This window comes from Ovis aries, chromosome 3 (genome assembly GCF_016772045.2).
Source record: "Ovis aries strain OAR_USU_Benz2616 breed Rambouillet chromosome 3, ARS-UI_Ramb_v3.0, whole genome shotgun sequence".
Classification (NCBI taxonomy): domain Eukaryota; kingdom Metazoa; phylum Chordata; class Mammalia; order Artiodactyla; family Bovidae; genus Ovis; species Ovis aries.
The window spans coordinates 2,568,587-2,580,778 of NC_056056.1; positions in this window are offsets into that span (position 1 = coordinate 2,568,587).

The window sequence follows — 12,192 nt, forward strand, 5'->3', positions numbered from 1 at the left end:
GGGGTGAGTGGGGGTGAGTGGGGTGAGTGGGGTGAGTGAGGGGTGGGGTGAGAGGGTGAGTGAGTAGGGGTGAGTAGGGGTGAGTGGGGTGAGTAGGGGGTGAGGTGAAAGGATGAGTAGGTGGGGGGTGAGTAGGGGATGGGGGTGAGTGGGGGGTGAGAGGGTGAGTAGGTGGGGTGAGTGGGGTGAGTAGGGGTGGGGGTGAGTAGGGGGTGAGAGGGTGAGTAGGTGGGGGTTAGTGGGGGTGGGGTGAGGGTGAGTAGGTGGGGGTGGAGTGGGGTGAGTGGGGCTGGGGGTGAGTGGGGGGTGAGAGGGTGGGTAGATGGGGGTGAGTGGGGGTGGGGGTGAGTGGGGGTGGGGGTGAGTGGGGGGTGAGAGGGTGAGTAGGTGGGGGTGAGTGGGGTGAGTAGGGAGTGGGATGAGTGGGGGGTGAGAGGATGAGTAGGTGGGGGTGAGTGGGGTGAGTGGGGCTGGGGGTGAGTGGGGGGTGAGAGGGTGGGTAGATGGGGGTGAGTGGGGGTGGGGGTGAGTGGGGGGGTGAGAGGGTGAGTAGGTGGGGTGAGTGGGGTGAGTAGGGAGTGGGGTGAGTGGGGGGTGAGAGGGTGAGTAGGTGGGGGTGAGTAGGGGTTGGGATGAGTGGGGGAGTGAGGGGGTTGGACGTCATCTTCCCAGCACCCGGCCGCCCTATGCGCCCCTCTGCGCGCCCCCCACCTGCTCTCATCCTGCCTGCCTGCCTCTCCCCTGAAGGCCTCCCAAAGCGCGCCTGCTCCCTCTCCCGCCCCTGCCCCCGCCGCTTGCCCCTCTCGGTTGCTAAGGCAGCTCTTGCATCCAGGTGAACATCACCCCCTGAGACCCCTACACCCCCCCCCCCCCACTGACCTGGCCTGCCCGCAGCTCCCAGCCCTGCCGGCAGCTGCCGCCCATCAGCCTCCGACAGAGGAGAGCTTCCTGGTGTTTCATTCATTTTCACTTCACTTTTTTTTTTTTTTTTACCACATAAGCAATACATAGGTAGGCGCAGCTTTGGTCAAAGCAGCCATTTAACTCTCTTAGAAAGTGGGAATTCCCTGGCGGTCCAGTGGTTAGGACTCTGCACTTTCCCCCAGGCCCAGGGTCACTTCCTGGTCAGAGAGCTAAGATTTCGCAAGACGTGAGGCCAAAAACGTATAAAGAAAGAATAACTCCAGTCATTGTAGAAAAATTCAAACGTGGTGAACAAAAAGACCGTCCAAAGCACCTGAGGTCGCTGGCACGTTTCTCTGCAAATGGGCGGCTGGCGAGGTGCCCAGGCGCCAGCCGGAGAGCTCACTCCATCCCCAGACGACCCTGAGAGGGGGGCCGCTCTCCTCACCACTTACAGTGAGGGGACAGAAGTGCGAGGTCAACGGTCAAGGGCGCCGATGGCTGGGAACCCGTGGGAACACCACAGGCTGTCTCTCCTGTGACCACACCCCGTCCCACTGACCACGCCCCCATCTCTCTGACCACGCCCCATCCCTCTGACCACGCCCCCATCTCTCTGACCACGCCTCGTCCCTCTCACCGCACCCGGTCCCTCTGACCGCGCCCCCATCCTTCTAGGTCGGCCGCTGAGCCCTTTCTCAAGTCTGTTACCTCACAGGGTGGACAGACGCTCTGGGGGGGGGGCCTGTGGGGACAGCCCGGCCCCGGGACCCCTTCCCCGAGGCCAGGCCAGCTGCCCCCACCCCTGGCTGAGGCAAGAAGTCCAGCTCCTGACAGAGGAGAGGCCAAGTCCACTCAGCGCAGTCTCCCAGAGGCGAGGGGCTGGTTCCAGGTCTCTGAGGCTGCAGTCCAGGTCCGCCAGCGTCGGGGGAGCAACGGAGGGGTCCGCCCGGCAAGGACGCTGCCTGGACCTCAGGCTGAGACGTAGGGCGTAGGTGAGCTGGGCTTCCCACTTGGCAAGTCCCGTCCAATGGACAGCATCACGAGACTGTTGCCCCAGCAGAGTCCAGGGGACCGGTGCGCTCAGCACACACAGAGAAAGCCAGGGCCGGGTCCTGCAGCCAAGCCACGTCTGGACCCTGAAGAGCACCACATCTCGCAGGCAGAGAGGGGTCCACGGGGCAACAGTCAGAGGACGCGCCTGGACCATGTCAGTCTCCAGCCTCAGTGGGCGAGCTGCTCCGGGGGCCATCCTGCTGTTAATACTCTCATGCGGGGAGCACATCGCTTCTGCCAATGGCGTGCTCATACAGACCTCATTCCCAGGAGATGGTCACCAGGGCCCCTGGCGAGCTGAACTGGAGGAAGGCCAGTGAGCCATGCACGTAGGCTACCCACCTGGTGGATGCTGGGGAGGCCCAGGCCTGGCCAGGATCCCGGGCTGTCCAGCCCACTCTCAGCCCCTCCCACAGCCAGGCCTGCTCCTGGGGAATGTTCCAGAGAGAGTGGGAATCCAACCCCAACAACCAGCAGCCCCCTCCCCTTCTGCCACCACCCGACTCCAGACCTTCCACTGCAAGCAAGCCCATTGCGCCGTCCCTTTAAGGACCACAGGGACCCAGGCTCCATCCTTCCGGCCTAAGAAAGCAAACCCAGCTCCTCACCTGTGAGCCAGAGCCGGGCTCCTCCAAGACCCCTCTCCTGGGGCGGCTACTCTGTCAGCCCCGAGACCTCAGTCTTGCCACGCTGGACAGCCCCTGAGGCCCTGGCCTCCGCGGGGCTCCCGGCTCACAGACCCGCCAGGGGCTGCATCTCCCCAGACGGAGCCTCCAAAGGCCGGGGGCAGCGGAGGGCAGGCCCCCCGGCTGCTCCTTTCCCTGAGATCGCAGCCACAATTCCAAACACACGAGGCCGTCCAGGCCGACAGAGCAGCTGGGAGCCAGGCCTCAGCTGGGGAGACAGCGGACATAAAACACACATGTGGCCCCACGAGGCCACCCCACTCCTGGCTCAGCCCCAGTGTCCAAGGCTGCCGCTCGACAGCCCACTCGGCCTCAGGCTCCAGACGCCCCGGATCCCGCCCTGGGGCCTCACGAGCACCCGGCCTGTCCCTGCAAGCCAGCACCCAGCCCCCTACTCGGGCATTTACAGAGCTCAGGCGCCCTCGATTGGTGCCAGGTGTGGGTGGCCCCCATCCAGGCCGGCTCCCGGGCCCCCTCCCACGTGCCCTCTTGCTGAGCTTCTGTCTCCCCCAGCAGAGCCCGAGCCCCCCCAGGGCAGGGCCGGTCCAACCCACCGCTCGGCCGGGAGCCGGGCACGAGCAGTCCCAGAGGAGGCTGTGGCCAGTGTTCCAAAGCCCAGGGCCCCCAGCCAGCCTGTCCCACAGGAGGCGGGAGTGCACGCGTGTCCAGCCACCCTTGTGGGTACAGTGGGCTTGGCCTCCTAGCCTCCCTCCCCCGGGGGGCAATGAGCATTCTGGGCCCCCTGAGAAGAAGAGCCGGTGGGAAAACAGGGTCAGCCATCAGCTCAAGCAGGGAGGACCCCTGCCCCAGGGGTGCCGCCCATGGTGGGCACGTGGCCCCCGGTCCCCGGACATTGGGGTGCTCAGCCTCCAGAGCCCACTCAGCTCCCACCCCATCTCCTCCCCCCGGAGACTCCTGGCCCTCCTGGAAACTCGCTGGGGGTGGTGCTGAGGCTGGTAGAGAGGTCGGGGTCAGAAGCTCGCCTGAGCCCAGGCGGGGCGCCTGCCCAGCAGGTCAGGGCCGCCGGGCTCCCAGCCCCAGGGCTGCAGCCTTCCTCCGTCTCTTTGCCTATGGCCAGTGGGTGTCCCTGAGGGCTGGTCAGGGGGCAGAGGGCGGCCTGGGCCCGGGATGAAGCCCACCAGGTGGAATCCAGCCTCCCACGACCCCAAGGTCCTCCCTGGGACAGCGTGGTGGTCCTGGTGGAGACACTGGAGTCGCGGGGCTGGGCTGCAGACCCACGGCCACACAATGGAGCCCCTCAGAGACGAAGGCCCGGCCTGGCCTGCTGCTGTGGCCTCTGGTCCGTGGCACTGAGCGAAGCCTGGGGGAAGGGGGAGACCCCTGGGGGCAGATCCCGCCTGTTATTTGGAGCCCCCAAGCCCTGCTACTGCAGATCAGGGTGAGCCCACCCCCCACAGACGAGGGCCAGAGCCCAGGCACAAAGCCCTGCAGCCACCTCCCAGCACCGGGACGTCAGCTGGTCGCAGGGCAGCTCTGAGCCTTGGAAGACAGACTCCCCCCCTCCACCGGGTTCTCAGTGTCTGCACACAGACTAGCGCTCCAGGGCGCCGACGGACAGCAGCTGCGAGGGACGGCCCTCGCTGAGCCCTCCTCCTCCTCTGCCTCTCCAGGGACCCCAGTGGTCCAGTCCTGGGGGACCCCCACGGGGCGCCCAAGCCCCCTCCCCTCCCCCAATCTCGAGCTGCCCTCGGGTCTCCCCGGTGGAACATTGTTGACATACTCTAAGCCATCAGCAAAACAAGATGAGAATTCAGTAATTGCTTTTGGCAGGGAGTCCCTGGGCCAGCACAGGGGCCAAAAATAACCGAGGAGAGGGTTCCCGGGCCACCTGCGGCCTCAGTGCGGGCTCTGTCTGAGTGCTGGAGAGGGGCCCCGTCGCAGGGCAAGGTGGGCGCAGGGTGGGCTGGAGGGACACGGGAGCGGCGGGGACGGAGCGAGGCTGTCGCTTCCAACATCGCAAAGCAGGGAGCGACTGGCCATCCAAAAATACGTGACGTCACTCTCTAGCAGGAGGAGCAGCTGCTGGGCGACTCTGCGGCCCACACATAGTTGGCTGCATCCCGGGAGAGGGTGTTGGCTGAGGCCATGAAAAGGCGGAAAAAAACGCCAGGCTGGCCGGCCACGCTCGGCCCCAGCCCCGCCCTCCCCAGGCCCGGCCAGTGCTGGCCGCAGGGGAGGGGCGTGAACCCCAGAGTGGTGGGAACCGGGGTCACGGTGCACCTGGCCAGGGCGGAGGGCGGGGCGGCGGGACCCTGGGTCTGACCCTTCCCAGTGCAAAGGCCAAAGCAGGAAGGAACGCGCTTCACCGGTCAGGCCTGACCCAAGTCCACGTCACAGGACCAAGCAGGGGCAGGCAGCCAGCATGGAGACCGGCCAGCCTTGCCCCAGCCTTTGCTGCTGCCCCTTCTTGCCCCAAGCAAGACACACCTGCCCATGAGGCGTGCCCGGCCAGAACCCCGAGAACGTCCCCGGAAGCATCTGCTGGGGGCTGTCTGGCCGGCTCTGTGGTGAGGAGACCAGAGGAGTCCAGCCATGGTCGGGCTCTGGGGACTGGCCACCCCGCACCATGGAGAAAGCTGATTGTCCCCTCTGCCCGCCCGCCTGCCTGCCTCTGGTGCCAGCCCCTCAGCCCCCACCCCTTGAGGGGAGGGGGTTTCCAGCATCACCTCCCTCCTGCCTCTTTAACTCTCACCTTGCCAAGGACGCAGGGCAGGAGCAGGTCTCAGACACGGGCCCTAGAGGCCCCCGCTCCCTGTGGGAGACCAGGCCAGCTGTCTGGGGCCCCTTGTCCTTCTCCCCTCAAGAGATGCCTGAAGGCCTCTGAGGACCATTCCCCAGTGCCCCGGTGCCCTGGGGCCCAGCACAGAAGAGGGGGCCCAGGTCTGGAGCACACCCACAAGCCTGCCCCTTCAGTCTCCAGGCCACTTCCACAGGGAAGGAGGAGTCGATGGTCTGTAGCAGTTAGCAGTGCTTGAGGCTGCAACACCCAGAAAACCAGCCCACACAACAAGGTGCCCAGCCTCCACACCCCCAAAGAACCAGCTCCTGCTTCATCCCTGCTCATCATCCTCGCCTGGGCTCCCACCTCCTGCTTGCAAGAGGGCTGCTGCACCGCCAGGCAACACGACTGAATTCCAGGCAGGAAGAAGGGGATAGGACCCGAAGCCTTGCTAATCAGGAAGGCGGCCCTCTCTGGACACTCGGGACTAACCACACCCCTGGCCAGAAGGGACTCACGTGGCCACCCAGCTGCAGGGCGGCTGGAGGGCCTGTGAGTTGAGTAGGCACGCTGCCACCCCAGACACCATCAGGGCCCTCTTGGGAAGGAGGCAGAATGGAGTAGAGGAGCAGTGTGGTCCCACTGACCCGCGGACTGATGAGGAAAGGAGACTCGGTCTGGGGCTCGCCCACGGCCACAGAGCTGGAGAGAGCTTGGCGGAGAGGAAGCCACGGAAAAGTCTCTCCCCCAGGGTGGGGCCTCCAGGCCCTAGGGGCCGTTTGAACCCTGCCTGGCAAACACGCACAAGCTCACACCCAGGCTACGAGGAAAGAGGCCAGCTCCATGCCATCCCCAGGCTCCCGTAGCAGCGCCAGACAGAGCAAGCACGCACACGTGTACATGCACACACGCCTGCTTGTGTCACACAAGTACGTGTGGGCATGCGTGCTAAGTCGCTTCAGCCGTGTCTGATTCTCTGCAACCCTAGGGCCTGCAGCCCGCCAGGCTCCTCCATCCATGGGGACTCTCCAGGCAAGAATACTAGAGTGGGTTGCCAGGCCCTCCTCCAGGGGATCTTCCCGACCCGGGGATCAAACCTGGATCTCCCGCACTGCAGGCAGTTTTTTTTTTGGTTTTTTTTTTGTTGTTGTTTGTTTGTTTGTTTGTTTTTACCGCTGAGCCACCAGGAAAGCCCACAGAAGCACATGCATGCATGCAGACACAAACGTTCGTGGTACACATAAATTCACGTACATACATGGGCGTGCATACGTACATTCACGCACGCACGCACGCACACACGAGCATGTGTGCGGAGGCGGGAGTCCATAGGTTCACGTGTGCGATGTGCGTGTACATGGGCGGCGCACACGTTTGCAGCCCGGGGGCACAGATGTATACATGCAGACACACATGTACACATACATAGTCACACACAAGCTGCCAGCTCCCAGATCCTTCTCTGCCAAAGGGTTTGTTCCAGGAGCAGGCCTCCAGCCCCAGCCTGGCCCTTCCTCTCACCCTTGGCAACGTCCAGCCCGCCAAAAGCCCAGACTTCCCCAATTTCAGGCATCTGGCTGCACCAGCACCATTGGAGAGAGGGAGACGGAGCAGCAAAAACCCCAAAGGGAACCACAGTGTTTCTGAAATGGGTCACTGAATCGCACAGAGCAACGCTTCCCTCACAGGCGCAGTTCCTTTCTGGACCAGCTTCGGACAGACCCCGTGCCAGCCTTGGGTTGGGGGCTGGGAGTGCAGAGGGGGTTCCGTGGCCTGGAAGAACCACAGGGGTGGGCCGGAGGCCATGCTGCAGCCGCTGACACCCCAATGAAGCCACGCGGCATTTTCTGGGGCCTTTTCTGGGGCGCTGGACAGAAATGCAAACAGGAGGCTGCTCACAATCTGCCCTCACCCTGCACGGGGCAGCGGGCAAGGCTGAGGCCTTGGGCAAGGTCCGGAGAGGCCGCTTCTCCCTGGAGAATGGAGGATTCTGCCTCAGGAGGGGTCCTGACAAGTGCTTGCTCAGTGAGAGTCGGGAGGATCCCAGGGCCTCCAGCCCTGACCTGAAGGTCGCCACGGCCCACCCATCCCCAGAAATGCACATCTTCCCCACCAAGGCCCAGGGAGGACCGCTGTGGGGCAGAAAGGCCCCGTGACCCTGGGCAGACGCCCCCTTCCCGCCCCTGCCACCCCCTCCACCCCCCCACCTTAGGCACAATTCTTCCCCACCCCCTCTGCCTCCTTCCCGATGCTGTTTCAGATCATAGATTCGGAAACAGGAAAAGAACGCAAATAGAAAATGGCAAAAGAGGTTCCCTCTGGGTAACGAGAGGTATGTATGCTTGTCCACAGTCTCAAATTTTTAAAAATAAAACACCTTCAGTTCCCAGGCCCTGATGGAAACCCCAGAGGGCTCTCAAAGCAAATGGCGTGATTCTCAACTTTAGCCACCAGGTGGCGGCCAAGACCAGCGCATCCCGCCTTGGACCCGCCTCAGCGCCGGGGAGGGCATGGGGCTTCCTCCCGGGGTCCTCTGGGTCCCAGGAGGTAGGAGAGGGCGACACCCGGAGGGAGACTGTCAGCTGCGGAGGGCCACAGAATTCCTCCCTCCCGGTGGGCCCTCCTGACAGTGCCCAGGGGCAGGGAATGCCACCCTCACTGGATGACTGGGGAGCTGAGGTTTGGGCTGGGGCAGCGCCTTTTCCACCCTGGAACGGGCCAGCGTGGACAGAGCCTGAGCTGCAACTCTCGTCTCCCAGCTCGACCTAACCCACTCCACAGACACCCAGGGGTCGCCTGGCTTCACTGGCTGCACTCAGGATGCAGGGCCGGGGGCGGGAGGGGGGTGGGGGCGCAGCCAGCCGTGGCCTGCAGCAAGCCAGGATGAGCCGGTTTTGAGCCCGGTCGGCCTGAGCACTCGCAGCCGTCCCGGACCTCGTAGTCCATCTTCCGCAGTCACCCCCAGGGGTGAGGCTGCAGCAGTGGCCTTCTGCAGCCGAGTCCAGGACTCATCGGGGTTCCTGCACTCCAGGGATCCAGTAGCTGGGGGCCCTTGGGGGCCTCCTGGGGTCCCACTGGGGTTGCCACAGGCAAGGGCGGAGCGCTGGGTGCAGGGTTTGGCCCAGGGCACAGCTGGGAGGCTGTGCCATGCCCGGCCCAGGGACACCCTGACCCTGGCTCGGGAACCCACGTCAGCGGGAGTCTCGGGGGGCGCTGTCCCATACCAGCCAGACGGAGAGCAGGAGGAACAAGAGGACCAGGGCTGCAGCCAGGGTCAGAGAGGGCACCAGGTCCGAGTCCTCAGGGCCGGGAATGACGTCAGCCGGGGCACGGTGCGGGGCGGCCCGGGCACCAGATAGCTGGGTGTTCGAGACTCTCTCCCCAGGGGGCCCGGGCTGGCCCATCTGTGAGGAGGAGATGAGAGACAGGACTTCCTCTGGGAGGGGCCCACCTCACACCCACCGCCCCTCCCATCCGTCCCCCCATCACGGCAGGAGCCAGGGGCCGAGAGGTGCCACCGGGCAGTGACTCCCTGAGCCTCACTGTTTTCCTCTGTGAAATGGGGACGCGGAGGACCACAGAGGGAGGGCAAGGACCAGACGCGACAGCCCCGGGGGCCACCGTTGGCCCCGCCAAGCTCCCACCTTCCCCCTCTCAATGACGGGGCCAGAGGTCAGGTTCAGCCCCACTGCTCCCTTCCCCGAAGACCTTTCCCCCTGTGCCAGGGAGTCTGGAATGCAGCTCGGTTAGTTTCCTGGGCAACTGGAAGCCAGTGGACGCGTCTGGAAGGCCCTCCTCACACTGCAATGGGGTTCGCAGCAAGACTGCCAGCTGCTCTCCGCCCGCACGGCAGCGAGGCCGGGGGCACCGGCTGTCCACCGGACAGATGAGAAAAGCGAGGCTCGCTCCCGGAAGCGCCCCCGGAGCAGGATTCCCAAGAAGCCCGAGCCTGGCAGAGGGGGTCGTGGTGGCCTGAGACGCCACCCTCAGCCTCCCGCATGGGGAGGACCAGGTTTGGACTAGGCTGGTCGCTTGTGAAGCCCCAGGCCCTCGATCAGCCAGCAAGGTCCAGGAGACACGGGGTGTCTCTGCCCAGCGTCTCTGCCCAGCCCCTCCCAAACCCCCAGCCCCGCTGTTCTGCAGGACAGTTACCTTCCAGCCATCGGGGCTCCCGCGTCCTGGGAGAAGCCTGCCCCAGAGCTGCCATGTTCCCCAGGGACAAGGGCCAGTGGGTGGTGGCCTGAATGGTCACCTCAGCGGCCGCCTCTCCTCTAAGGAAACCAACCCCTCTGGGGCTTCCCCCAGGGCGTGGCTATAGCTGGAGGCGGGTGTGAGCCCCCCCACCGCCAGGTAGGTGTGTCCAGGGCCCTCCCAGGCCCTGCGGAGCCAGGTGCCTCTTTCCCCAGACAGCACTTTCTGCTTCCTCTCAGCTGAGGCTTCCTCGTGGGGGCTGAGGGAAGAGGAGGTCCTTCCGACTCTGCGACCCCGTGGACTCCCCGCCAGGCTCCTCCATCCATGGGATTCTCCAGGCAGGAATACTGGAGTGGGTAACCACTTCCTCCTCCAAGGACAAGGGGCAGACTCAATTCCAGTCGGCAAGGGGCTTCTAGGCACTGGCTGTGTGCCCATGCTGTGCCAGGTGGGCGGGGGGGGGGGGGGGAGCGGTGGAAGAGGGGTATAGGCCCACCCCAGCGCCAGGGCCAGGTTCTGGAGCAGCCCGTCTGGGGCAGACCCAAGTGGGAGGGTTCGGAGGCCGGAGGACCAGAGAAGTGATCTTTGCTGAAGGAAGTTACCCCTTACCGGCAGAGGCGCTCATCCCGTCGCTAATTTTAAAAGCAGAAAAGGTAAGGGCTTCCCTGTTGGTCCAGTAGCTAAGACTCCATTTTCCCAGGGCAGGGGGCCTGGGCTGGAACCCGGGCCAGGGAGATAGCTCCCACCTGCCAGAATTAAGATCCAGTGCGTTCAAACAAATAAATATTTTTATAAGCATATTAGTTTGGGGGGACAAAAAGCAAAAAGGTGTGAAATAACCTTCAGTTCAGTTCAGTTCAGTCACTCAGTCGTGTCCGACTCTTTGCGACCCCATGAATCGCAGCATGCGAGGCCTCCCTGTCCATCACCATCTCCCGGAGTTCACTCAGACTCACGTCCATCGAGTCCGTGATGCCATCCAGCCATCTCATCCTGCCCCCAATCCCTCCCAGCATCAGAGTCTTTTCCAATGAGTCAACTCTTCGCATGAGGTGGCCAAAGTACTGGAGTTTCAGCTTTAGCATCATTCCTTCCAAAGAAATCCCAGGGCCGATCTCCTTCAGAATGGACTGGTTGGATCTCCTTGCAGTCCAAGGGACTCTCAAGAGTCTTCTCCAACACCACAGTTCAAAAGCATCAATTCTTCGGCGCTCAGCCTTCTTCACAGTCCAACTCTCACATCCATACATGACCACAGGAAAAACCATAGCCTTGACTAGAGGGATCTTAGTTGGCAAAGTAATGTCTCTGCTTTTGAATATACTATCTAGGTTGGTCATAATTTTTCTTTCAAGGAGTAAGCGTCTTTTAATTTCATGGCTGCAGTCACCATCTGCAGTGATTCTGGAGCCCAAAAAAATAAAGTCTGACACTGTTTCCACTGTTTCCCCATCTATTTCCCATGAAGTAGATGGGACCAGATGCCATGATCTTAGTTTTCTGAATGTTGAGCTTTAGGCCAACTTTTTCACTCTCCACTTTCACTTTCAAGAGGCTTTTTAGTTCCTCTTCACTTTCTGCCATAAGGGTGGTGTTATCTGCATATCTGAGGTTATTGATATTTTCCCGGCAATCTCGATTCCAGCTTGTGTTTCTTCCAGCCCAGCGTTTCTCATGATGTACTCTACATATAAGTTAAATAAGCAGGGTGACAGTATACAGCCTTGATGTACTCCTTTTCCTATTTGGAACCAGTCTGTTGTTCCATGTCCAGTTCTAACTGCTGCTTCCTGACCTGCATACAGATTTCTCAATGCCCACGAAAAAAAGATTCATGAGCAATTCCAGCTTCATCCACTTGATAACCTTAGAAACCCCATAAGAAGGGGCTGTGAACAAGGAGAGTCATACAAGATTTATCCTTTAGCCCCAAACTGAAAATGGCCTGTCCAGGAGGGGAACCCCTCCTCCTGCCCTTCTTCATTATTTCAGCTGGTCTGATAATTGAATGGACACAAGACAGATCAGGAGGAAAACTAAACGAATTGAATTTCACACATACAGTGCTCTCGTAGACATAGAACCCAAAGAAATGACCGAAGGCAAGAAGCCTTTATGTTTTTTAGACAAAGAAACAACAAATCTGTCAAGAACTGACAAGACAAAGACACTTAGTCTTGGGTACCAGTTAGTGAAGAAACTGGGCGGGTTTGTTACCAGTCTTGGTGCCCTGATTTCCCCATCTCTGGGGATGAGCCTGACTCTCTGCCTCCTGGTGCAAGAAGGCTAGCTTCCCCACAGGAAATTCATTCCCTTCTTTCACAGGGACAGAGAGTAGGGGCAGGGCCTCCTTCAGCATCCACTGCTTTCCTCAAGTAGCCTAAATTCAGAGTAATCAGCCGGCCACTTTGCATATTTTAGGGTGACTTGCCCTGAGCCCCGTGAAACCCAACCACCCGTAAAAGAGTGGTGCTCACACACACAGCAACAAGCAGAGTAAGCCACTAGAGAACACAGCACAGATGAGTCTCGCAGACGCACCGCTTAAAGGAAGCCAGAAAGGAAGCACGTGCCCTCCAGGTCTCTTTCTGTGAAGCTCTAGGAAAGGTGAGTGCA